This window comes from Mauremys mutica, chromosome 1, assembly GCF_020497125.1.
Source record: "Mauremys mutica isolate MM-2020 ecotype Southern chromosome 1, ASM2049712v1, whole genome shotgun sequence".
In the NCBI taxonomy this organism is placed as follows: Eukaryota; Metazoa; Chordata; order Testudines; family Geoemydidae; genus Mauremys; species Mauremys mutica.
The window spans coordinates 179,061,319-179,086,742 of record NC_059072.1 but is presented as its reverse complement, the minus strand read 5'-3'; the positions used below and the strand labels follow the sequence as shown (position 1 = coordinate 179,086,742).

Below are 25,424 nucleotides of genomic sequence, written 5' to 3'. Positions count from 1 at the left end.
CATCAAAGCCAACCCTTTCCCACCAAAACATTTTGTTTTGATGAACGGGCATTTTCCAAAGAAAAAACTTTTGGTTGAAAAAACTTTTGGTTGAAAAATTCCCACTCATCTCTCGTTAGGACTCTGGCTAAATTAAAAGTTTGTTGGGGTTTAGACAATGGGATCTTGTCTCATTCAGTCAGATACCCCCAATGTTCTAGTATTTTGCACAGCCATATAATACATGAGAAACAAAAACCTGTATCTTGAGAGCCAAGACCAACAAAACCAGCATTATATTTAAAAATGTACCAGTCAATTTCACAGGTTCCAGTGAAGACCAAAAGACACAGCTAAGAACAGCACACTGTGTTTTTGCTGTGGAGGAGCTGAAGCAAAGGGAATTTGCCTTCCCTAAAAATGTCCCTTCCCAAAGTAATCTTTTATTCCACCATTATCTTTCATTCCCTTCATCGGATCTGTGCAGCAAAGAAAGGCTTTCAAGGCACCACACTAAACCACAGAACCACACACGGAGATTAACTTGGGATACTTTCGTCCCAGCATTAATGTTGCTTAAACAAAAGTACAGTTAAAATAGTGCTGCTATAGGCTTCTAATGGGAAACCACTTTTTCCATCTTCTAATCGAAAACTTTTTCCTAAAAAGTATTCCTTGTCCTTTGTAGCATGACTAATTAAGCCATGTAACTACTCCTCCACAACAACACTGAACTCTGTCTTCGTAACCAGGCAGCAATCAGTGATTTGATTGTGCTGCATCTACCCACTTGAAATGTATGTGCTGATGGAGACTGCAATGAGCTAACCTCATTCCAGACAGATCTCCATTGACTTTAATGGATTTACACCCTGGATGGATTTGACCCATAGTTCCCCACGATCAGAGAGCAGTGGAGATTTTAACCACATCCCTGAACCACTGTGACACCGCCCTGCTCATGTCCATGTCCCTGAACTTGCAAAAAGTCACACACCTGTTTAACAGTTTACAGGATCAGGGTCTGAGGCTGCAACACATTTCAGGAACACAGTTAAAACATTGTTCAGTCCTATCAACCTTTGTTTTAACAACCTCGGGGAGCTCCCAGGGTAAACTGCGTTCCAGCTGGCTGCTGGGCAAAGGATGTCGTTGCCGCATTGTAACAAGGATCCAAACCCAATTAATGATATATAGTGTAGATGGCACCAATAGGAAAGGTAAGATTTGAGCCACATAGCTGAATGGCTGCTTTGATGAGTGATCACTAAACAGAATTCCCTTGCACTTCACCCCAGTCTATGCTGTTTTGTAAATCAAGAAAATTACCCTCAAATCTCCTTGCTAGTGGCTTGTTCTGTGCATGGTTGGGTAATCTTATTGAATTTTTTTAGCAAAGATGTAGACTCTTATTTGGAACTGATAAAAAAGGACTTGAACTTTTCAGGGGCAAATGATGTGCTGTTATGAAGACATATTTTAACAGTATAGTAAATGTTAACACCACGTGGGTTCACAAACATATATATGTATAACCCATAGCAGCCATAAAAGGGTGCTACACAATGTAAAAGCACCTCAAAATATTTACAAAGCTTAACATGAGTTAACATTCTGAATAAGCATCTTTGATTATTATGATAACTAGAAAAATTAAGAGCATTTTTTCTCTTAACTTTCTTTGAACAGGAAATTTAATGTTATAATCAAATGACTGTGCAATTTCTACTCTGTATAATGGCACATTTTATGTAGTACAGTCAGGGGTGGCTCTAGACATTTCGCCGCCCCAAGCATGGCGGTACGCCGCGGGGGGCACTCTGCCGGTCGCCGGTCCTGCGGCTCCGGTGGACCTCCCGCAGGCGTGCCTGCGGAGGGTCCGCTGGTCCCGCGGCTCCTGCCTGAGGAGGGTCCACCAGAGCCGCGGGACCAGAGGACCCTCCGCAGGCAGGGTTGAAAAATTCCCACTCATCTCTCGTTAGGACTCTGGCTAAATTAAAAGTTTGTTGGGGTTTAGACAATGGGATCTTGTCTCATTCAGTCAGATACCCCCAATGTTCGCAGGGTAAACGCAGTTTACCCTGGGAGCTCCCCGAGGTTGTTAAAACAAAGGTTGATAGGACTGAACAATGTTTTAACTGTGTTCCTGAAATGTGTTGCAGCCTCAGACCCTGATCCTGTAAACTGTTAAACAGGTGTGTGACTTTTTGCAAGTTCAGGGACATGGACATGAGCAGGGCGGTGTCACAGTGGTTCAGGGATGTGGTTAAAATCTCCACTGCTCTCTGATCGTGGGGAACTATGGGTCAAATCCATCCAGGGTGTAAATCCATTACAAAGGCTCCAAAGGCTGGCTGCCTGCCGCCCTCCCGGAGACCAGCAGAGCGCCCCCTGCGGCTTGCCGCCCCAAGCACGCGCTTGGCATGCTGGGGCCTGGAGCCACCCCTGACTACAGTACTCATATACTGTAAAACTGTGTAATAAATATTATCCATTAGACACCAGAAGGAAAAAGCTAAATCCAATGAAGTCTGCCATTTGCACCCCATATTTATGAAAAGTCAGGCCTTATACAATTAACAACTAAAATTAAATAAAATATGTAGGAGGCAGGGTTTTGATTACTGCACATCTCTGAATCACTTTTTAAGTTTAATGTAAATTATCTACATTCCAAATTATTGCTCGGCACATTAAAATTCCTATAAAGGACAGTAAGCAGCATAGATTGCTATACAAATGCTTATTCAAAGCAGGAAGTCTAATCTAACAAATATATGTAAATAATTTGTTCAGTGATAAAAACTTACAAATTATCATTATATTTGCTTAAAGCAGGGAGAAAATGAGACTACACTTCCCATAGGTGAGCATGGAGAAATTTGAAAGAAGTATTTCATTAGGGACTTTTAATGTCTGCAATTGCTTTTATTGAAGAACTGAGTATTGCCATTCAGCATTATACCCTTTGCTAAATCAAAATTTTATTCTTGTTTCAGAATTCAGACTTCATAAAACTTTGTACAAAGATTATTTCTAGTGCATCAGATTTTGGCACTGAAACATAAACACCACATATCAATTTCATTACTCCTGCACCAAAAAATAAAAATTCTGACCACTATATTTTAGAATTCTGCAAAATTCTGCAAATGTTATTTGTCAATAAATAAATGTTGAGGTTCCAGCATGGCAGTGGGGAGCACAGGCCACTGGCTGCACGGAGGTCTGAGATCACCCCGCAGTGACCCCCCTCCCCTGGGACAGGGACTGGGCAGTGAGGCTGCACCTGACTCTGACACAGTGCAAGGGCTGGGGTTGTCCCAGAAACACCCTGGAGCCCTGCCCCCCCCCCCCCGTGCCAGGCACACTCAGCCCAGCAGGATCCAAGTATAGAGGGGCTTAGTATGGGGGGGGTTTAGGTGTGGAGTGACAGGTTTCAGTTACAAAACGGTCACTTTAGAGCTACACCTCCCTATATCTGTAACTGTAAAGGGCCAGTCCCATCCCCCCACAACCTGTCCTGAGAAGCATGCTGGGAAAAAGTTCTTATAAAAGGGCAGCATTGGAATAGGTACAGTTAGTAATAACTAGCTATTTGGGACACGGCATGCAAGGCACTGGGTCGCCTTGCTCAGCAGCCAGAGACTCTAGTGGCTCTGGTCAGCACCACCGACCGGGACGTTAAAAGTCCCATCGGTGGTGCTGCCCAGCTAAGGCACACTAGTGCCTACCAGTTCCAACACCGCTCTGCGCCCCCGAAGTGGCCAGCAGTGGGCCCGGCTTCTAGACAGGGAGGCCACAGGGCTCTGCGCACTGCCCCTGCCCCGAGCACTGGCTCTGCACTCCCATTGGCCAGTTCCCAGTCAATGAGAGCTGGCGGGGCAGTGCCTATGGGAGAGAGCCACGCGAAGACACTTGCATGCCTCCGCCTAGGAGCCGGACCTGCTGCTGGCTGTTTCCAGGGCGCAGTATGGTCTGCGGTGCCAGGACAGACCTGTCTCTACACCCCGGCTGCACCGCTGACTGGGAGATGCTAGACATAAGTCTATACCCCAACCCTGTGCCCCAATCCCCAGCCCCAAGCCCCCCAAAACTCAGAACCCCTTCTCTCACTCCAAACCCCTCGTCCCCAGCCCCACCCCAGAGCCTGCACCTGCGCCAGCCCAGAGCCCCCTCCCGCACCCTGAACCCCTCACCCAAACCCTCTGCCCCATCCCTGAGCCCCTCCCACACCCCAAACCCCTCATCCCCATCTCCATTGGGTTACAGGCATCAACAATTTTCTTCAACTGGATCCCCAGAAAAGAAGTTTTAAAACCACTGCACTAGAGATAAGATAGAAAAGGGAGTAAATGTTCATGTCCACTCCACATAACTTATTCCTAGAAGTGTGGGCTGAATCAAATATTTAGGTATAGTCACTTCCCCCTCCCCCAAGGATTTTAAACTTCTTTGTTCCTTTTTTAAAACTTACACAGAGACAGTAATGTATAATCCAACACTAGGAAGTGCTTTTTCAGAGTTGCATCTCAATATCTGAATACCAAAGATCTGAGCATTTGTTTCCCCATTAATTTCAATACGGTTTTTGCATATTTAAGCAAAACCATTCTCACATCAAGTTTTGTGACCTTACAGAAATGAAAAACTTCTCCAATGTATTTGATTGTATGAATAGAGCCATTAAAAATCACTCTTTCCATTGAGTAGTAATGATGAGGCTAGATGAAGACTTTCAAATATCTTACACATTATTAGTGTACAAAGTTTTAACTAAAAATATTAGCCCACTTTATAATATTTATCTTCTCATTCTTCAAAATTGTTTTAGTTTCACCTTCAAGACTAACAGATTTATTTGGGCATAAGCTTTCGTGGGTAAAAAACCTCACTTCTTCAGATGCATGGAATGAAAGTTACAGATGCAAGCATTATACAATGATGCATGAAGAGAAGGGAGTACCTCGCAAGTGGAGAACTAGTGTTGAGGCCTGGTTCTCCACTTGTGAGGTACCCCCTTCTCTTCATGCATCATTATATAATGCCTGCATCTGTAACTTTCACTCCATGCATCTGAAGTCGTGAGGTTTTTTACCCATGAAAGCTTATGCCCAAATAAATCTGTTAGTCTTTAAGGTGCCACTGGACTCCTCATTGTTTTTGTGGATACAGACTAACACAGCTATCCCCTGATACTTAGTTTCACCTTGTCTCCTTAAAGGAGAGAAGAGGTTAGAGTTTTGTTTCTCCAGGTCTGTTTTAATTCTGTAACAAAACTACTTTACGTGGGGAAGGCTGTTGTTTCTACAGACAGCACTCTGTAGGATGTGACTCATCCTCACTGAAGAAATCCAGGCCCAGAGAACAATTCTAAGAGGAATGTATTGGTATCTATTTCCAGTCCCTTAGTCAAGCAGCTATGCTGATGCTCTCCTAGCAGTAAATTAGCAGCCTAAAGGGCATCTCTGATTTACAAGCTGCACAGAGATGGCATATGGCAGTAACTGACACAATTGAAAGATACTGACAAATTTTGAGTTTTAAGGTTCTGTAGGCTGAGCATGATGTGGGCCCTGATGAGTCCAGAATCTAACAGCTGTCATACACAAGTCATTACTTAGAGTTAAGTGCCCTTCTTCTTCTGGCATTTAGTATAAAGTCCTTCTTTTCTATAACCCTATCACCTATAAAAAGATGTGTTTGCTATGAGCTCTAATGCACTCTCTTTCTGGGAATTGTGCCTGACATGCTCAGGCTACGACACAACCTGCAAAGTCACATAACATTTCTCTATACACACAGTATCACAACAGAGCCTTTGTTAGGAGCTGAACTGAAGCTGGTTTATACAGAGATTTTAAGCACCCCTTTTTTGTTCACTTAGTTCAACCGCAAAATATTTTGATGGGATCATAGTAGTCAGGTACATTGTTGCTTTACAGATTGTTGAAGATTTCGATCAGCAGTGACTTGGTGAGAGCTGCTTGTTGTTTATGACCAATTCTTTTTCTTGAAAACCTCCTAGCAATTCAATGGAGAAAGAAATTCCCATCTTCTGGGATTGCTGTACAAAAAGCACAAAGAACCAATGGCAATGATTCTAGCAGAGAGGGCTGAGATCAACTACATGGAACTGCTAGGAATTTGACTGAGTCAGAACCTGACAGTCTTGTGACTGTGGACATCTGACTTGCTGAAGAACAGTTATGTTTAGGATAATCTTGGCTTTTGTTTTGAGAGTTCACTTCTATCCCCCTCCTTTCAATTATAGCCTTAATCATACAATAAAAGTAAATAGATGGCTGAGGTTTAAAGTGACTGAGCTTCACATCTGCAGAAGACAACTGGAGCTGACCTAAGGTCCTCCAAGCACTTGCCATATAAAATGAGTCAAGTCTGTGGGAGGAGGGGTATGTCCCAAAGAATCATTTTACTGACCCTCCCAAAAGTCCTTAGGCTGTTCCTGAACATAATAGTGTGAAAATAGGGGACCAGAATGTCATTTGGGGGTATGAAAAGACTGCCAAAAATGTTAAGGAGAGGTGAATTACAGGGCTGCTTTCTTCCAAAAGTGAAGAGGTGTCCTCAAGAAGGGGAACATGTGTAGGCTACACATGTTCCCCTTCTTGAGGACACCTCTTCACCTAGTGTAGGTGGGGTAGAAATTTGATGGGAAGAACATACCTCAAAGGGATGTCTAGAGGGGAGGAGGAGGAGGTCTAATGCTTGGGGAAGCAGGGTATGTAATAAGAGACAGAACAGGAAGCCATGCAGTGTGGAGGGAAGGAATGAATAGCAAGGTGGGTGTCATGGAAGTAGATAGGAAATTTACAATGGCTCATTGCTGAAAGGGCGCACCCGGTGTTTCTCGAGACAAAGCATGGATTCTGATGGGGAGAGGTAATTAGTTGGGGTGAGTACTAACAAGAGAGAGGACAGCCGGGAATGATGGGTGTCAAGACTATATGTATTCCTTCCCCAAGAGAGAAGTACAGGCCAAGCTGCCTATAACCTTCCCAGTCCTGCTATCCTTGGAGGGAGGGGACAGCCACTAGCAGACTCCCCTTTAAGATTTTTGCTATAGCCGAGGCTGGTGGCTCGTGCTACCTCACTTGTAGTTGACAGCTTAACTTTACTGAACTGCTTGGAGTCTTACCAATCTTGGAACTAGAGCTCATTATACACAATTCACATGGGCTACTGGAATCTATATCAGAACTGTTCACAAAGCATTCACTCTCTAAAGCCAACAGTAGTACTCGATAACTTTGACTGGCTTATAAATTTACAATTAAATGCTTTTAAAAATAAAATATACATAACCTAGTAGTTTCTAGCATCAATATGTAAAATCCATATACTGAAGTCAACCTCTATTTTTCCCCCAGCCTAACAGAGACTTTTTGTATTTTCTAACTTTTTTAAAGGTTTGAGAAACATGCTTATGTAGTCACAGCAAAAGTCATGCAGTACTTTGGTGGCCCTAAAGGATGTTATAAACTTTTAGCAAACTAAGAAATTGATTAAAAATGTAAAATTGTATACTCTAAGAAATGCAGCTTGCTGATGACCTTTAATAATAGGAACTCTTAAAAACCTCAAGGTGAATTTGTGAATTTATAGCAAACCCTAGCAGTTCACACCCCAAGGAAGGTGAACAGTCAAACACCATTAATTAATGATGCAAGAACATGTTTCACAGGCTGGGATCTCTTAAACCAAGTGCTCTGATGGAAAGCTGTATTCACTTAGAAGTCATCAGAATTCTGCCTTCCCTATTCTCCCATAACTTCACCTACTTCAGCTTGACTAGATTGATCAAATTCTTTAATAGCAGATGGTTTTAGAGCCCTTCAGTAAACATACCCATGTGCTTCTCACTTCCATACATGACATTTAAATCTGAATCAATTTGGCAAAAAGTGAACCAGATATAATAGAACTCAGTGAAGTTTAAGACAACCCAATACTTGTTTTATAAATAGCACATTACATGATCTGAGCATTCTACAATCTGTAATCAGAGCCTGATAATTGAAGTCAGTCTCAATGCTTGACGTAGACAATGCATCCATATAGTGTTATGCTCTATTAGACACAAACAGTATGTCTACACTCCAAAAATTAGCCACGGCAGCAAATCTCAGAGCCTGGGTCCACGGACTCAGCCTTGTGCTATGGTGTGAAAAATAGCAGTGTAGATGTTCCCCCCTCAGGCTCTGAAACCAGATCTCAGAGCCAGAACAGAAACATCTTCACTGCTATTTTTAGCACTGTAGCTTGAGCCTGAGTCCATAGACCTGCGATCTGACACCCTATGTCATGGATGATTTTTGCATTGTAGACATGACCTAAGAAATCACTTACTTGTTTCTGGATCTCGGCACAGGTAAAGCATGACTTTCAGAGGTGTTAAGCACTCACAATGTATATTTGCCTCCTCCACCCTTCTGATAACTGATTCCATGACTCCCATTCCCTAGTTCTACCCTGAATTGCCTATTTACTCATAAGATAATGATAATGATAACCCTTAATACCGGCAAGGATGCAAAACATGGATACTGGCTGTATCAATCCACTTATTAATTTTCAAATTGCCTAATAGGTGACAAAGTCCCTATTTCACTTTTAATTGAGAGTGAGTCCAACTCCAGGGATCACCAGTAAATGATTCCCACATGTTGTAGGAGTCATATAAAATAGGGAAGACATACACCCCCAAAAATAAGCAAGCACATCAGGGTGGTCCCATTAGGAATAGAGTGAAGACACTCCTTGTGGAAAAATTCATATCTGATAACCTGTTAAGAGGGGATGATGCAAAGATCATTTAATGTCTGAAACAAGGAGAGTAAAATGCTAAAAGAAATAGCCAAAGAGGAAGCTGGCTGCTATACTGGTAGATATAGCATGTAATAACTCCTGCAGTTAAGGATTCTAAAGGATTATTTTCAAACAGTTGTAATCCCTGTTTATAGGAAGGGGAAGATCACTGCTACCCTGCTCCGATGAGCCAGGGAGAGGTCTCTCTGCTTCTAGGTAACCAGCACTTTCCCTTCTGCAGATCTCTTCATCTTTCCTCCCTTCTCAGCTGATGCAGTGAGAGCTCCCCTACTTGTTTCAATCTGCTTCAACCACCACTTATGGTCAAACTTTTACCTTCTAAGATGAAATTTAGCATACTTGTTGTCAGTCTGGAAACAAAGATGTCTGGAAAGTGTGGGGAAAAATGGTTCAGCCACACTGAAAAATAAAAATGAAATATATTTAGTATAAGAGATGCCACTAGAGCTGTTTACTGAATAAGGCAGGGTTCCTGCAGACAAAATAATATGTATCTACATACTATACAGTAGTGCATCTGCATAAGAGGTCAGAGTTACAGCACTTTCATGAAAAGTAGGATTTGAACAGGGGTCTCACTTCTCCCCCTCCAGCAGAGGAGTATGGTCCTGAACCTAGATCTCCCACATCCTAGGTAAGTGCTCTAACCAGTGGGCTAGAAGTTATATAGTGGGCACCATTACCACCACCATCTCTTCCAGGCACATTTTGAACAGGACCTTGTCCTCTGAGCACACCTACCAGATTTGTCCCAACATACAACATAGGTGTTTCCCTACCTATCTTCCCCCAATTTGTGGATTGCACAATTTGTGGATTAGAGAAGAGAGAGTTGTCTAGACACCTACAGTAGGCACATCCAGAGGCAGAAACTTAGGTGCCTAGAACCTCTTGCCCTGAAAACTTAGTGAGTTTAGCCACCTATAGAGTTTGGCAGGAGCTGTGAGGAGCAGAATAGAGCCTAAAAGTGGGACTTTAGGCACCTAAATTTAAGATTTAGGTGCCAAGGTACCTTTGTGGATCAGCCCTCACTAATTTAGTGTGACTATCACAGGAGCTATATAAAGTTCAATCATCTGAAGAACCCAAATTGCTTGATGAATGACATTCTTTGTTAGAGCGTTTGATACTTAATTACTGGTGAGGCCTGGTCTACACTACGCATTTATACTGAATTTAGCAGCGTTAAACCGATTTAACCCTGCACCCGTCCACACAACGAAGCCCTTTATATCGATATAAAGGGCTCTTAAAACCGATTTCTGTACTCCTCCCCGACGAGGGGAGTAGCACTGAAATCGGTATTGCCATGTCGGATTAGGGTTAGTGTGGCCGCAATTCGACGGTATTGGCCTCCGGGAGCTATCCCACAGTGCACCATTGTGACTGCTCTGGAAAGCCATCTGAACTCGGATGCACTGGCCAGGTAGACAGGAAAAGCCCCACAAACTTTTGAATTTCATTTCCTGTTTGCCCAGCGTGGAGAGCTGATCAGCACAGGTGACCACGCAGAGCTCATCAGTACAGGTAACTATGCACTCTGAGAATCGAAAAAGAGCTCCAGCATGGACCACACGAGAGGTACTGGATCTGATCGCTATATGGGAAGAAGATTCCATGCTAACAGAACTCCGTTCCAAAAGACTAAATGAAAAAACATTTGAAAAAATTTCCAAGGCCATGATGAGAGAGGCCACAGCAGGGACTCAGTACAGTGTCGTGTGAAAGTTAAGGAGCTCAGACAAGCCTACCAGAAAACTAAAGAAGCAAACAGAAGGTCCATGGCAGGGCCGCAAACATGCTGCTTCTATGCTGAGCTGCATGCAATTCTAGAGGGGTCCGCCACCACTACCTCACCCCTGTCCGTGGATTCCGAGGTGGGGGTGGTAATCACAGCCTTGCCTGAGGATTCTGCGGATGGGGAAGATGAGGAGGAGGAAGAAGAGGACGAGCTTGCAGAGAGCACACAGCACTCCGTTCTCCCCAACAGCCAGGAGCTTTTTCTCAGCCTGACAGAAGTACCGTCCCAGCCCTCCCAAGCCACTATCCCAGACAATGAAGCCATGGAAGGGACCTCTGGTGAGTGTGTCAGAGTCTACCCTCACTTGAAACTGGGGGCTTTCAAGGTGAGGACCCGCATGTCTTCCCCCACCCCAAAATCCTAGGGTAGGTCTCCCCTTTGCTGCCACCACCTCGGTCAATTACGTGGGCTGGGACACCCCTGTTTTCCCCCTGTCTCCCTCCAAAGACACTCCCTGGGGAACACAGATCAACTCACAGAGGAGGAACCTTCCCCCTCCCCTCTCTGCCCGGAGATAAGCTGTCTCACCACCGTCTTAGCCCCTCCCCTGTATTCACAGTAGAGGGATTTAATCAAATCTTTATAGAAAGAATTTATTAAAAGAAAAACAAGAAAATACAGAATCTCTATGAGTCCAAGCTGGACACTCATAGGGTATAACCTTGCTAAGTTCTGGAGAGAATCCCCTCTCCTTCTCAGTACAACCAGTACAAGCAGAATTAAGAATAATCAATAACAAACACACAGAATTGCAAACATAGGATCATTAGTTTAAGACACAACGTATCTTTCTAATACTCACTATCTTGGCTAGAAGAAATTAGTTCAGAAAGGTGGAACTTGAGAGACTTGATTAAATCGTCTGGACTCTTGTAACTCCAGACGGCTAAAGACAAAAAACACAGCAACAGAGGGAAAAAGTTCCCTCCTAGAAATTTCAAATTCTCTTCCCTGATTGGTCCTCAGGTCAGGTGCCTACCAGGTACTATTTTTAACCCTTTACTAACTATTCATGACAGAGTGTACCTTTGTAAATATAAAACATGGTTTAAAAGCAAGCATTTTTTAATGATTAATTTGCCCTGAGGACTTGGGATGCATTTGTGGCCAGTAAAGTTACGGAAAAGTCTGTTAACATGTCTGGGGATGGAGCAGAAATCCTCCAGAGACATCTCCATGAAGCTCTCCTGGAGGTACTCCAAAAGCCTTTGCAGAAGGTTTCTGGGCAGGGCAGCCTTATTCCGTCCTCCATGGTAGGACACTTGACCACGCCATGCATATAGCAAGTAATCTGGTATCATTTCATGACAAAGCCTAGCTGCGTATGGTCCCGGTGTTTGCTGGCATTCAAGCAACATCCATTCTTTATCTTGCTGTGTTATCCTCAGGAGAGTGATATCGTTCATGGTAACTTGGTTGAAATACATGAATTTAATTAAGGGGACAGAGATGGTTGGGCTGTTTGCCTGTTGCTTAAAAGAAATCCTTCCCTGCGTTTAGCCAAGCAGGGGGAGGAGGAGGGGTGATTGGCGCTGAGCTTTTTTGCATTTGGCTAGCTGGAATCTTCCCTGCTACCAGCCACGCGGTAGTGGGGAGAGTGGCTAGCAGTGATCTTCCCTGCTACCAGCCACGCGGTGGGGGGGAGGGTGGCTAGCAGCGATCTTCCATGATACCAGCCACACAGTGCGGGGAGGGGTAAAGCGATCATCCCAGAGAATTGGATGGAGGCAGTTCTGGTGCTGCACGTTAACAGGAAAGAAGCAGCACTCAACGGGCTTTGCTTGCTAATTGGGAAAGGAGGGCACTGGATATATGAAGGCTGCAGAAGCCGAAAGACAGTGGCTTACCATGGCCACATGCAAGCCGAATTCTGATGCCCGGACCTGTGTCTGTGATCTCTAACATCAAAGCCACAGGAACTCAATATTAAGATGCAAAATGTGACCTTGTAGTGAGATCACATGTGCAATGTAAGGTGAATAGTGTTGTTCACCGTGAAATAGTATAACCATTGTTCTGTAAAATGTATCTTTTTAAATACTTCTCTCCCTTTTTTCCCTCCCTCCTGCAGCTGCAATTTTTTCAAGTCTCCCTCCTCCGTCCCGAAGGCTATCTCAGATAAGGCGGCGGAAAAAAAAAGACGCGAGACGAAATGTTCTCGGAAATCATGGAAGTGACCCACAATGAAAGAGCTCATCTGAATGAGTGGAAGGACGTGGTATCAAAGTACAGGAAAGATGCCAGTGAACCTGAGGAGAGGAGAGACGCTCGAGATGAGAGGTGGCGGCAGGAAGATCAGAGGAGGCATGATGCAACGCTGGGGCTGCTGCGTAATCAAACGGACGTGCTCCGGCGTCTGGTGGAGCTTCAGGAACAGCAGCAGGATCAATGAGTGCCGCTGCAGGCCCTGTATAACCACTCTCCCCCCTCACCATGTTCCTTAGCCTTCTCACCCACCAGACGGCTAAGAAAGCATGGGGGGAGGCTCCGTGCACCCACCCATTCCACCCCAGTGGACAGCCCAACCAAAAGGCTGTCATTATTTTGAAATTTTTTTAGTGGCCTTTTCCTTCCCTCCTATCCTCCTCCCAAATCCCACCCGGGCTACCTTGTCAGTCCTCTCCCTCTTTTTATAATTAATTAATAAAGAATACATGATTTTTAAATGAGAGTGACTTTATTTCCTTAGGAAGCAAGCGGTAATCAAAGGGGGAGGCTGGGTGGCTTACAGGGAATGAGTCAATCAAGGAGGGGGGTTTCATCAAGGAGAAACAAACACAACAGTCACACCGTACCCTGGCTCGTGATGAAACTGGTTTTCAAAGCTTCTCTGATGCGCACCGCTTCCTGGTGTGCTCTTCTAATCGCCCTGGTGTCTGGCTGCGCATAATCAGTGGCCAGGTGATTTGCCTCAGCCTCCCACCCCGCCATAAAGGTCTCCCCCTTACTCTCACAGAGATTGTGGAGCACACAGCAAGCAGCAATAACAAAGGGGACATTGGTTTGGCTGAGGTCTGAGCGAGTCAGTAATGTGCGCCAGCGCGCCTTTAAACGGCCAAATGCACATTCTACCACCATTCTGCACTTGCTCAGCCTGTAGTTGAGCAGCTCCTGACTACTGTCCAGGCTGCCTGTGTATGGCTTCATGAGCCATGGCATCAAGGGGTAGGCTGGGTCCCCCAGGATAACGACAGGCATTTCAACATCCCCAACTGTTATTTTCTGGTCTGGGAAGTAATTCCCTTGCTGCAGCCATTTAAACAGAGTAGTGTTCCTGAAGACGCGAGCGTCATGAACCCTTCCCGGCCATCCCACATGGATTTTGGTGAAACGTCCCTTGTGATTTCCCTGGTGCTGCAAGCACTGGTGTAAGTACCCCTTGCGGTTTAGGTACTGGGTGCCCTGGTGCTCCGGTGCCAAGATAGGGATATGGGTTCCATCTATCGCCCCACCACAGTTAGGGAATCCCATTGCAGCAAAGCCATCCACTATGACCTGCACATTTCCCAGAGTCACAACCTTTCGTAGCAGCAGCTTAATGATTGCTTTGGCTACTTGCATCACAGCAGCCTCCCCAGTAGATTTGCTCACTCCAAATTGATTCCCGACTGACCAGTAGCTGTCTGGCGTTGCAAGCTTCCAGAGGGCTATCGCCACTCGCTTCTCAACTGTGATGGCTGCTCTCATAGAATATCAGGGTTGGAAGGGACCTCAAGAGATCATCTAGTCCATCCCCCTGCTCAAAGCAGGACCAATCCCCAAATCCCTAAATGGCCCCCTCAAGGATTGAACTCACAACCCTGAATTGAACTCACAACCCTGAGTTTAGCAAGCCAACGCTCAAACCACTGAGCTATCCCTCCCTCATCTTGGTATTCTGGCGTTTCAGGGCAGGGGAAAGCAAGTCACAAAGTTCCATGAAAGTGCCCTTACGCATGCGAAAGTTTCGCAGCCACTGGGAATTGTCCCACACCTGCAACACTATGCGGTCCCACCAGCCTGTGCTTGTTTCCCGGGCCCAAAATTGGCGTTCAATGGCTAGAACCTGCCCCATTACCAGCATGATCTCCAAAGCGCAGGGGCCCGCAGTTTGAGAGAATTCTTTGTCCATGTCCTAATCACTCTCGTCGCTGCGCTGCCGTAGCCGCCTCCTCCTCGCCTGGTTTTTCAGGTCCTGGTTCAGCATAGACTACACGAGAATGTGCAAGGTGTTTACAACGTCCATGATTGCTGTCTTGAGCTGAGCAGGGTCCATGCTTGCTGTGCTATGGCGTCTGCACAGTTCACCCACGGAAAAAGGCGCGAAACGATTGTCTGCTACTTGCACAGAGGGAGGGGTGAGGCTGTACCCAGAACCACCCGCGACAATGTTTTTTGCCCCATCAGGCACTGGGATCTCAACCTAGAATTCCAATGGGTGGGGGAGACTGCGGGAACTATGGGATAGCTATGGGATAACTACCCACAATGCAACGCTCCAGAAATCAACACTAGCCTCGGTACATGGACGCACACCACCGAATTAATGTGCTTAGTGTGGCCGTGTGCACTCAATTTTATACAATGTTTTAAAAAAACCGGCTTCTGTAAAATCAGAATAATCCCGATGGCCACTTCTTTCTAAAACATCTCTCATGTAACTACCTATTTGTATAAAGGAGAGTAGTGCTGTAGACAATACTCCTTGAAGAAATTAAGGGAAGTCCCACCTCCTTATTGCAGGAAGCTTGAAGGAGTATGAATTCTATTGGCTTTTGTGGGGATATTTATTAATATGTGTGCAATAGGGAGATTTCTAAAAGAATGCTAAGGTTTGAGGTTGTTAATAAAGCCTAATGGCTTAATGTGGTGTAAAGTACTAAACATGAGGGTAGCAGAATCCGGCCCTCTACAACTCAAAATTAAAAAAATGACATACACACACCCTGCAAAGCCTTATTCCCATTCTTATTCAGTTGTAACATTGTCAATCCACTTTCTATTTAATAATTTTAAAGGTAACTTACTCCATCTTATTTTCTTTCTTCCTGGCTTCATACCAAATTTCTTTTAACATAGATCATGGAACTATTTTTCCTGCATGGTTTTCTGTCTGATCCCTCTTTCCTTCTCTACTTCACTGTGTCCTTTCTTTTCTTCCACTTTTCTCCATCTTTCCCCTTCCACCCACAGATATTCAACCAAACACAGACTTCTTCCTCCTTTATTAGATAAAGAATTGCAACTCTATGAACTCTGATCCCTGACTCCCCCTCTCCAAGAAGGTGCCTTGACTAGGCTGGTCACTAGAGAGGATCAAGTGGCTTCAAAGCCCTACCAAGCTCATTCAAAATGTATTAACCCTGGGCAAAAGGAGTTTTTACACCCTTCCTATATCTGCAATGGGCATGTTTGCTCTTAATCTTAATGCTCTTGGTGAGAAGGGTGTGTGTGGTGTAAATATTCATGGAATATAAATAGAAAATATGTATAAGAAAATTTCCAACTGCAAGACTTCCCTTTTAAACTTAGCACTTCCTCTGTATAGCCCTAGGTACAGAATGCTGACAGTGCAGCTTGCTAGATATTGCTTGAAGCTAATGTTACATTCATCTCATTAAGCAAAATAATCAGTGGCTTTTCTAAATAGCTGGTTGAATTCTCATGTAATAGTCATAATTAGAGACCTAACAGTGTTTTAATTTAAAAAAATGCAAACAAGTGGTCTGATTTTGAGTAGTGCTGAGCACCTGCTACTCTCAACTACAGCTGGTCTATTACCACCTGTGCTGAATTGCTCTAGTGTCCCTCATTAATGACATACTCTAGAATTCATTATGAGGAAGGCATAAGACAGACTCAGCGAGGCTAAATTCTTCATTAACTTTACAGCTTGTCCAATGCTACTGAAGTTAGTTTGGAATGTTAGTGGAGAAATGACTCCCCAGTATGTAGATATATACAATGATTCAGGAAACACAAAGGCAGGAACTGAAAGGATCCCCAATTATATCAGCCTGGGTATTTCTAAATATCTCCATATTGTGGACCTGATGCTGAGCACCTGCTACTCCCATTAACTGATTCAAGAAAATCTGTTTTCACCCACACAGCCTTCAGTTAAGTTTCCTAGCTCCAAAGATGAAAATTTAGTGTGCAACTTTCTCCCTATAGCTGCACCTGCTCCAAATCTCTCTATCAGGCTGGCTTGATATTCATTGCCATAGGAGTTGATGGGGAAGGAGTTAATGTGCCTAGAACAAGGATATGTTTGCAGGAGGATGGAGATTTCCTATTAAACAAGAGATGAAGGGGAACTGGTGTTGCTCTCAGCCAGAGCAATCAAAAAGGGAGTCACATCCTTGATCCCTGGGGGCTCATATTGTCACAACAGGGCTCAACAGTAAAGAAGCTTCTACTCCCTATGGCACCAGAGGCTGAGCAGTAAATATCACACTAACCTTTCATCCTGTCCCTGCTGGGACCTCCTGTGGCTGGCTGGCTGGCCCAGTTCATATAGTGTCTATTCTCACTACTTGTTTCAGTAGCCCCACTCTGCTGCTGCTCGGCATTGCTGAGAGTAGAGGAGTAACCATCAGCTTCTTGCCTAGTCACAGCAGGAATTGGCAGGATCCTACTAGTCCACTCAGTGAGAGCAAGTGGTCCCTCTTTTTTGCCCAAGTACCAGTATTAGCTCTCCCTTCTTAATGCCTGAATAAGAAGATGGAATAGGATGAAAGAGTAGGAGCCCCAATGGACCAATCCCCATGTCCTGCATGAAAGAACATACTATCAGCCAAGGTGGTAGGAGTCACTATTAAGAGACCTAGACACCAGTATATGGAGGAGGGTGGCAAAGACTTCATTAGCAGTGTCAAGAAACAGTTGAAGCTTGTTAGTCTCCCTGGAACATACAAAAAGAAGTGTATCCTAGGAGCAGGAAAGTAGGTCTTTGTAGCTGGAGTGGTAAAAACCTTCTCCTTCAGAGGAGTGATGCTACTGATGGAGTACACATTTGGGTTTTTTTCTTCCCAAATGGGTTTTAAATTTGGAAAAGAAACCTGTAAGGCCTGCATCCCTGGAGCATGCATACAAGCCTATTGGGCATTGTTAGAGAAGAGACTGCTTCCAAAGGACTGTAGGTTGCAGACTAGCTGCAACCTCTATTCCACTTTGTTCTCCTTTACTGTGAGAAGAAAAACAAGTTTCTAGAAGGCAAGTAAGTGTGGGAAGGAAAATAGTAGAAGCTGCTACTAACCTTCTCTGGCATGAGTTGGAGTCTCCTCTTCCCTCTTTTCAGCTGTAATGGGTTCCTCTAACATCTATCACACCTGCTGGGGATAGCAGGCAGAGAGGCTGTGCCCTGCCATGCTCAGGAATAGCTATTGAAAAGCCTAGTCATAAACTGGTGGCTACTATAGTTAAAAAGAGGGGAATTCTCTTTTATTAATTGTAACCTCTGTGGGGCAGAGACTATTACTGTAGTACAGTGCCAAGCACAACTGAACCTTTATCAGGGCTTCTAGCTGCTACTGCAGTACACTGTACATATAAGATGAGGAAACATGTGAGTAAAGCAAAAAGACAGAGGGAAAAACAAAGTAACAGTGAGGCAGTTATGACTGGTGTAATAAGCAGTGGTCAATAGTACACTACTGTCAAGTAACTTGTAGGCATCATGCTATGGGAGGAGGAGCTCTAGGAAGAGATTTGAAGCAGGACCTGTAGAGATTCTGAGCTTGGACTATGACTACCATTGCCTGTGTTGTACCTATTTTGGGGGGATAATTACAGAACTGTCACTGTCATTGTCAGTCAAGCACTTTTTACCAGCATCAAATCTTTTTGTTTAAAAAAAATCTAGGTGTGGCACAAAACTCATGCTACAGCATCATCTCCAGAGAGGCACTTTCACATTCACAAGCAAAATGAGTGTGATGGCTTCAATTTGGAGCCAAGAGGAGACCACAAAATTACCATAGCTTAATAATAAATTATCGTTTCTGTTTAGCAGCAGCTGTGGACAGTACAGCAGTGAGCTGCATAAAGTGTGCTATGTAAGGTCACTTGTGTTCATGTCAGAACTGAACCTCCATCCATTAGAGAAAGGGGTGAGGGTTACATTATTAGCATGGATAAAACTGAATTAGCTAGTGGCAAAATCTGCAAGACAAAGACTGGATTCAATTTAAATCCAGAATTTAAAATGTTCAAGTAAAAGTCCTTAGTGACCACCCAAGGAGCTGTCCTTTAACATGGGATTAAAGAATATTTTCCTAGAAACCTGGGAGAAACTACAAAGTGGATGTGATTGTTTATGCAGGTTTCAATGTAGGCAGGTGTTTCCTGTAAAATGCTTTCTAAGTGATACATAATGCAATTTAACTTTCACCACCTCTAGCTTTTAAGGCTTGCTTGCTTGCATGCAATGACAACTAGTGCTTGGTTTAGTTGGAACAATTACTTGGTTTTTTTTTAAATGGAGGCTGTTACATATGCACTTATGTGCCTCTGCGAACAACAAATTCAGGCTGAATTTGGGAGGGAAGCATGTGGTCTATTTCTTCTAGCACGTTCATCATCAGGGCACTGGGTGAACCAGATGCTCCTTTACACAAATGGAGAGAAGTAAGAGAGGCAGTGGGCAGAGCAGCCTTTGCCTTCTGGAGCAAACAGTAGGGAACCTGCAGGGTGAACAGTACCACGCATTAGGTGAGGGCTATGGGGTGTACCCAGTCCCACCCACCATACTCAAGATGTGCTCCCATTTGGATGACACCAGGCAGGGCCAATCTCCTGTGCACCAGCTGGTTTCCGGAGTGGTATGAGTCTCCTGCAGGAGGATCAGATACCCTCTGCCCAATCACAGGAGAGTACCTGACACTTGAGGACACTCAGCCTACAGCTCCCAGTCTTGGACCTTCTTGGGGGGCATGGAAGCAAGCACAGCAGTGGCCTCTCCTTGAAAGGATGGAAAGAGCAGGGCTGTGAGTTACGTTTATCACACTTACTTTTTGAGACTAGCAGCCAGCCCTCACTGGTGATAACAAAGGGTGGGCTAGCAGGGAAAGGCTTGGCAGGTAAGGATGACAGCATGGGGGCTAAAGAGAACATGACAAGGGGGAGGATGGCCTTCCTCTAAAGGGGGGGGGGGCTCTCTCTTGCCCATCATCACATGCACCCCTCAAGGACACCTGACAGATGGCTGTCAGTGGCTGGGTCTGCCTGCTCAGCCAGGCAGGACAAGGGTCACTCCTGGTGCCCAAGGGAAGTTGGCAGATGTCAGCTTTAGATGAAGGAGGGGAACTGGATGAGAAATGTTGCCAACACTGGTGGTGCTGCTGCTGTCCTGAGGCCCAGGAAGGCCCAGTACCCCTCCTAGCTGGGCCAAGGAGGACTGCCTTTGGACATGCCTTGGTGCTTGACAGGGGAAGCAAAGAGCCTTCCCCAACAAATAACATAGGAGACCCTGATGCACACCATGAACCATCCCTGCAGGCCCCATCACTACCAGGTGCCATTGCTGGTAGCTGGAGGGTGTCCTCTCAGCAGAAAGATCCTCTGAAGGAGGGCGGAGTCCTCCCAGCCCCGTGGCAGCAAGGTGATGTGGGAGACCAGCTTTTTGTACCTGCTATTGGTGTTATGGAGGCACTTGGGATCACAGGGATGGGGCAGAAACCTGAGGGGTGCAGCAATGGTGATTGCCCCCCTTATTTTGTTCCTTCTTAACCTCCCACCACCAAAAAAGCAGCCGCCTCAGCCCTGGCCGGGTCAGGGTGTGCCATGAGGGGGGGAGGGGGGAGCTAAGGCTCTTCTCCACTACAGTGGGGCCGGGAGGGAGCAAACACAACTGGAGCCAGTCAGAATAGTGGGGGAAGGAGAACTCAGTAGGGGAGGGGACCAACTCCTCTGGCTGCACAGGGGTGGGGAACTCCACAAAGAAAAGGGGGAAGGTGACATTAGCAGGGGAGGGAAGCAACAACTGGCAAAAGGAGAGGAGCAAAGTGAAGGGGGAAAGACGGGGACCGGCTCGGTGGAAGGGAAAAGGGAACGGCCTGGGGGGGAGTGAATAATAAAGGGCGGGGTGGCTAGGTGGGGGAAAGGGCCCCCTTGCAGGCAGGGGGCTGCTGTCCCAGCTCCCGCCGGCTGGCTGTAAGGAGCCGTGGGCGGGTGAAGAGCTCCACGTCCCCCCCCCAAGCAGCCGATCAGAGCAACAGCCTCCGCCTCCTCCCTGAGCAGCCGCCGCCGCTTGCAGACTCAGCCCCTGTCCAGACTCGGAGCAGCTGCGGCGGCACGTTGCTGCCCTTGCCACCCCGAGGGGCCCCGCGCCCTGCACCCTCCGCAGCCTGGACTAGCGCGCCGTGCCCCGCTCCCTGGCGCTGGCGGGAGGCAGAGGAGGACGCTGGTGTCCCGCAGCGCAGGTGAGGAGCCTTTTTGCTTTGAAGTGCAGCCAGCCCTGGCGTGAGAGGGGCGCCTGGTCTGGCTGGCTGGGGGGCGGAGGAGCGCGCTGCTGCGTGGGGGCGCTGGCGCTGGGCTCCGAGCTCCTTCCGCGCACGCACATGGGCTTGCTTGCATGGCCCCTCGGTTATACCTGCAGACATGCAGCCCAGCCACCTCTGCAGCCAGCCGGGTTCGTGTATATGCCTGCCGTCCGTTACTCGTCACTTGCTGTGAGATCCGCGCACTCACAGCTCGGACAGCCAAGGGCAGCATTTGTGCGCAATTACCTTCGAGTGCCAGTTAAAACAAGAAACGCATAATGTTTCTAACACAATTTTAACCCCTCACCCATTTGACTATTAGGCGAGTGAGGGTGGGTGAAGGAGAAGACTCTAACTGAAGAGATTTTCCTTCCCACTCCTGGGTATCAGTGTTTTGCGGACGAGCCTTTAATTTTCTCCACCAAACCCCCTTGCTCTGAATCTAAAAGAAAAGTTGCTGCTGCTTTTGGAAGTGCTGCTTGTATTGCACTCTGTGTGCTCTGAAGCAGGGCAGCCCGGTGTCCCTCCTGCAGGGACAATCCGCATATCAGCTGTTGCATACAATAACGGAGATTGAGTGTGTTGCTTCCTCTCAGGGGCTCTAAGAACTGGTTTAATACCGAGTTAATTAATCTCGCCCTTTCTCCTGCCCATGTTGTTCGGATTTCTGGCTAACTCCTCATGAAATGCAAAGGAAAATAAACTGCGTGGGGAGGATTAAAATTTAGTCGTCTGTGTCTCTAATTTCTCTATGGATTGATGCCTGTATATTTGGGGAAAAATCCTTACAAAGAAAGTCCCTATGTTTCAAATACTATCTTAAACTATTAGAACTATAGCTCTAGTGGGCTTTTCACTGTTTTCTTTGTTGTATACTTGTTCAGACTAAGTGAAATGTAAAATGTAGTTTAATTTCATTTTGGTCATAGCTTGGTTTTAGTTCATTTCACTTTTTAATGTGCTCCTGCTCTAGCACAATGAACTAATGTTTAGACCCCAATCACAGCAGGAAAGTGTGTGTTTAAAAACATTCCATTAGAAGCTTGTTTTTTTAAAAAAAACATGTTTTGGAAACATAATATATAGTTCTTAATTAAAACAAGCTATACAAAAACTTAACTTAAATTTGGGTCAAATTTGATCTGGTAAGGAAGTTTTGTTTCCTCCCTACATTGTTTTGTGTTTGTGTGATATACACATACCACAGATATTTGTATATATAGTGTGGATGGATTTTTGTGGGTCTCAGAGTGTGTGGTTTCATATACAAAATCTCATCTGAAAATCCAAGTAAATTTTGAGTCTTCACAATGGTAAATCATAATCTTTCATCTCAATTCTGTTTGTGAATCCTCTACTGATTTACAAAATCATCCCAAACAAATCAAATTGTTTGCATTATCATAGTGCTAAGAAGCTTCAGTCATGGATCAAACTCCATTGTGTTAGGTGCTATACAAACACAGAACAATGAGAGTCCCTGCCCAAAAGAGCTTACAGTCTAAATGCTATTCCTCAACACTATAACTAGTTGGGTTCCATTTAAGGCTCAGAATCATGATGAAATCTGCCTCCAACTTCATGTTCCTGTGGATGGTGTCAAGTATCAGAAGGGTAGCCATGTTAGTCTGGTTCTGTAAAAGCAGCAAAGAATCCTGTGGCACCTTATAGACTAACAGACGTTTTGCAGCATGAGTTTTCGTGGGTGAATACCCACTTCTTCGGATGCAAGAGAAGAAGTGGGTATTCACCCATGAAAGCTCATGCTGCAAAACGTCTGTTAGTGTATAAGGTGCCACAGGATTCTTTGCTGATGTTCCTGTGGAGTTTCCTTTGAGAAAAGGAGTTTAAGAATGCAGAAGTTAGGAACTATATGCAATGGCTATTAGGTGCAAGTTTATAGTGGTTGAGGGCCTTACTGGATTGGGCATAACATGCCTTTCTGAGTATCATGTTTTGGGAGATGTTCAAAAATACTCCTTGTCTTCTTTCTTGAGTATACCCTTGCCTTGTTACACACTCTGATTTCTTAGAACTTTGAACTCTTCATAGTCTTATCCCAGTCATGCCCTGGGAGTGGTAACCTGTTACAAAAAAATACTTAATAGAACAAGACTATTAAATTAAAAGCGCTGTTTCTCTTCACTTGCGAGAAAAAGAACTACAAGAAAAGCTATTTTTGATATTTGTAACCTGAATGGAGCCCAGGATCATTGGCAGCCTTGTAAGAGTATGTTCTTGGGAGGTTCCCAACCCAATATACAGACCACAGAGGATTGGAAACATTGACAGCCATCCTTATGCTTATATTGGAACCTATATCTATTTATACTAAGTAGGTTCAAATACAAGCCTATCTTAAGAAGCTTTTGTCGTTTACCCATCATTTCCCCCCTTATTGTTAAAAATAGAGAATAAGCAATGATGCAGTGTGGAATAAGTAGTAGATGTTGAGCTGAATATCAAGATCTATTGACCCAAGTGGTAAATATCTGCTTTTGGGGACAGCAAGTCGTCTTGTTCTCCAAAACAAGAATCACCACATGTCATTGTTACATGTGTATTGAGGGCTGAATTATGCATCCCTCTGCATGGGTGTGTTAGAGAGGGAAGTGTAGGAAGTTGATTCTCCCTCCACATAGGGATTGGGTGTAATCTAGCTCTCCCGTCTGAGGGCTGAAGGAGTGAGGTGGGTGCCACCTCTGGCAGCACAAGTGACTTGAGGGAGATATTGCTGGATGTGCGAGGGTAGGGCTGTGACTCCTTCACTCATGGGCGGCAGGTATCATAGTACGGGAGAGGCTGTGCCTCCCCAAACAGCCTGGTGTGGCCCTGCCCACTCTCCACCCCCAGACCCCTTCCTGCCTGCTTCCAGTTCCCTTTCCACTCTTCTGTGGTGGAGAGGCTAGGGCAGACAGGCTGGCGCCAGTGCTCGCAAGGCCCGGGGCTGGGGGGGGCTCATACCGGAGCCATGTCGTGCTGCCCACCCAGTGCTCCGGGCCTGCGGGCGCTGGGACCGCTGTGCCTGCCCGGCGCTCTGGGGCTAGGGGCGCTGGGATCACTCTGCCTGCCTGGCGCTCTGGGGCTGGGGGTGTGTGGGGGTCCAGTGGCCATTGGGTGTGTGTGCATGTGCTGGGCTCCGGTGGGGGATTGGGGAGGGAGGAGGAGGGTCCAGGGGTAGCCTCCCCCAGTGGCTCATTCACCTGCTGCCCCTGCCGTCACTGTTTTCCAGGAATAGTAAGGTGCTTTTTTCCAAGTAATGCCTTCCTGCGCCTTCCAAGCCTCTGGAGTTAAGACTCTCGTGGGGGGTGGGGGGAATGCTGTGCTGCTTTGACATGTCTCAGCACTGAGAGCTCCTGGCAGCTGAGGAGGCTGTGGGAGAACTCAGAGGGAATCACAGAACCATAGGCAGGCAGGCAAAGAGTGGGCTGCTTCAGGAGAGACTGCTGTGCGGAGCAGAGCTGGGGGCTGACCTTCCCCTGCCTCAAGATAGGTTGGTCAACCTGCTGTCTCCCCCTGCCCCAGACACACCACTCTCCTCTCCTCCCCTTCCCCCCACCCTCCCACCACTTCAGTTGAAAAGGCAGCTGACAATCTACTAGGATGCCCCTAAAATGATGGGATTGAGAAAACTGTGTCATGTGATGTTGTACCTGCCCCATGAGGCATTGCAAATCCTTCCCAAAGCACCCCGTGGCCAGTGTTGATGCACTGTGCCGGGACGAGGAGCTAGTGTGGACGTACAATAGCGGTTTTAATTAAAGTGCTTTAGTTAAAGCGGAATAACTTTTGCCAACAAAACTTTGCACTGTAGACAAGGCCAAGATGGGTGAGGTAATATCTTTTATAGGACCAAGTTCTGTTGGTGAGAGAGACAAGCTTTTGAGCTACACAGAGCTCTTCCTCAGGTCTGGGAAACTTAATCAGAGTGACACAGCTAAATACAAGCTGGAAGAGATTGTTTAGTATAAGTAGTTAACATATTTCAAGGGACTGTTCAAGGTGAAACGGCCCATTAACACCACTCCAGTCATAGGGAGGAAAGGAAGAGGGCTGGGGAAGGAAAGTGGGCAGGGCCACACCAGGCTGTTTGCTCTGGGGTTTCTTAGTCACAGGGGCGGCTCCAGGCCCCAGCAGGCCAAGCGCATGCTTGGGGCGGCAAGCCACGGGGGGCGCTCTGCTGGCGCCACTTGCCTGCGGAGGGGCCGCTGGTCCCGCGGCTTTGTCGGACCTCCCGCGGGCGTGCCTGTGGGAGGTCCGCCAAAGCCGCGGGACCAGCGGACCCTCTGCAGGCAAGCCACCGAAGGCAGCCTGCCTGCCGTGCTTGGGGCGGC

The 25,424-nt window shown here is 46.1% G+C and overlaps 1 protein-coding gene across 6 annotated transcripts in view; it reads left to right on the top strand.

Annotated features, from left to right (window-relative positions):
- The first annotated feature begins 19,541 nt into the window (after positions 1–19,541).
- HTR1F (5-hydroxytryptamine receptor 1F) overlaps positions 19,542–25,424 on the top strand; it is a 206,986-nt gene continuing 201,103 nt past the window's right edge. For 3 of the 6 annotated variants that reach the window (XM_045002064.1, XM_045002069.1, XM_045002063.1), the window contains exon 1: positions 20,815–21,030. The gene's annotated coding sequence lies outside the window, so the exon portion shown is untranslated. Of the gene's footprint in view, positions 19,597–20,802; positions 21,031–25,424 lie in introns of those variants that run through there. The other 3 variants (XM_045002066.1, XR_006576262.1, XM_045002070.1) reach the window with 3 other exon arrangements.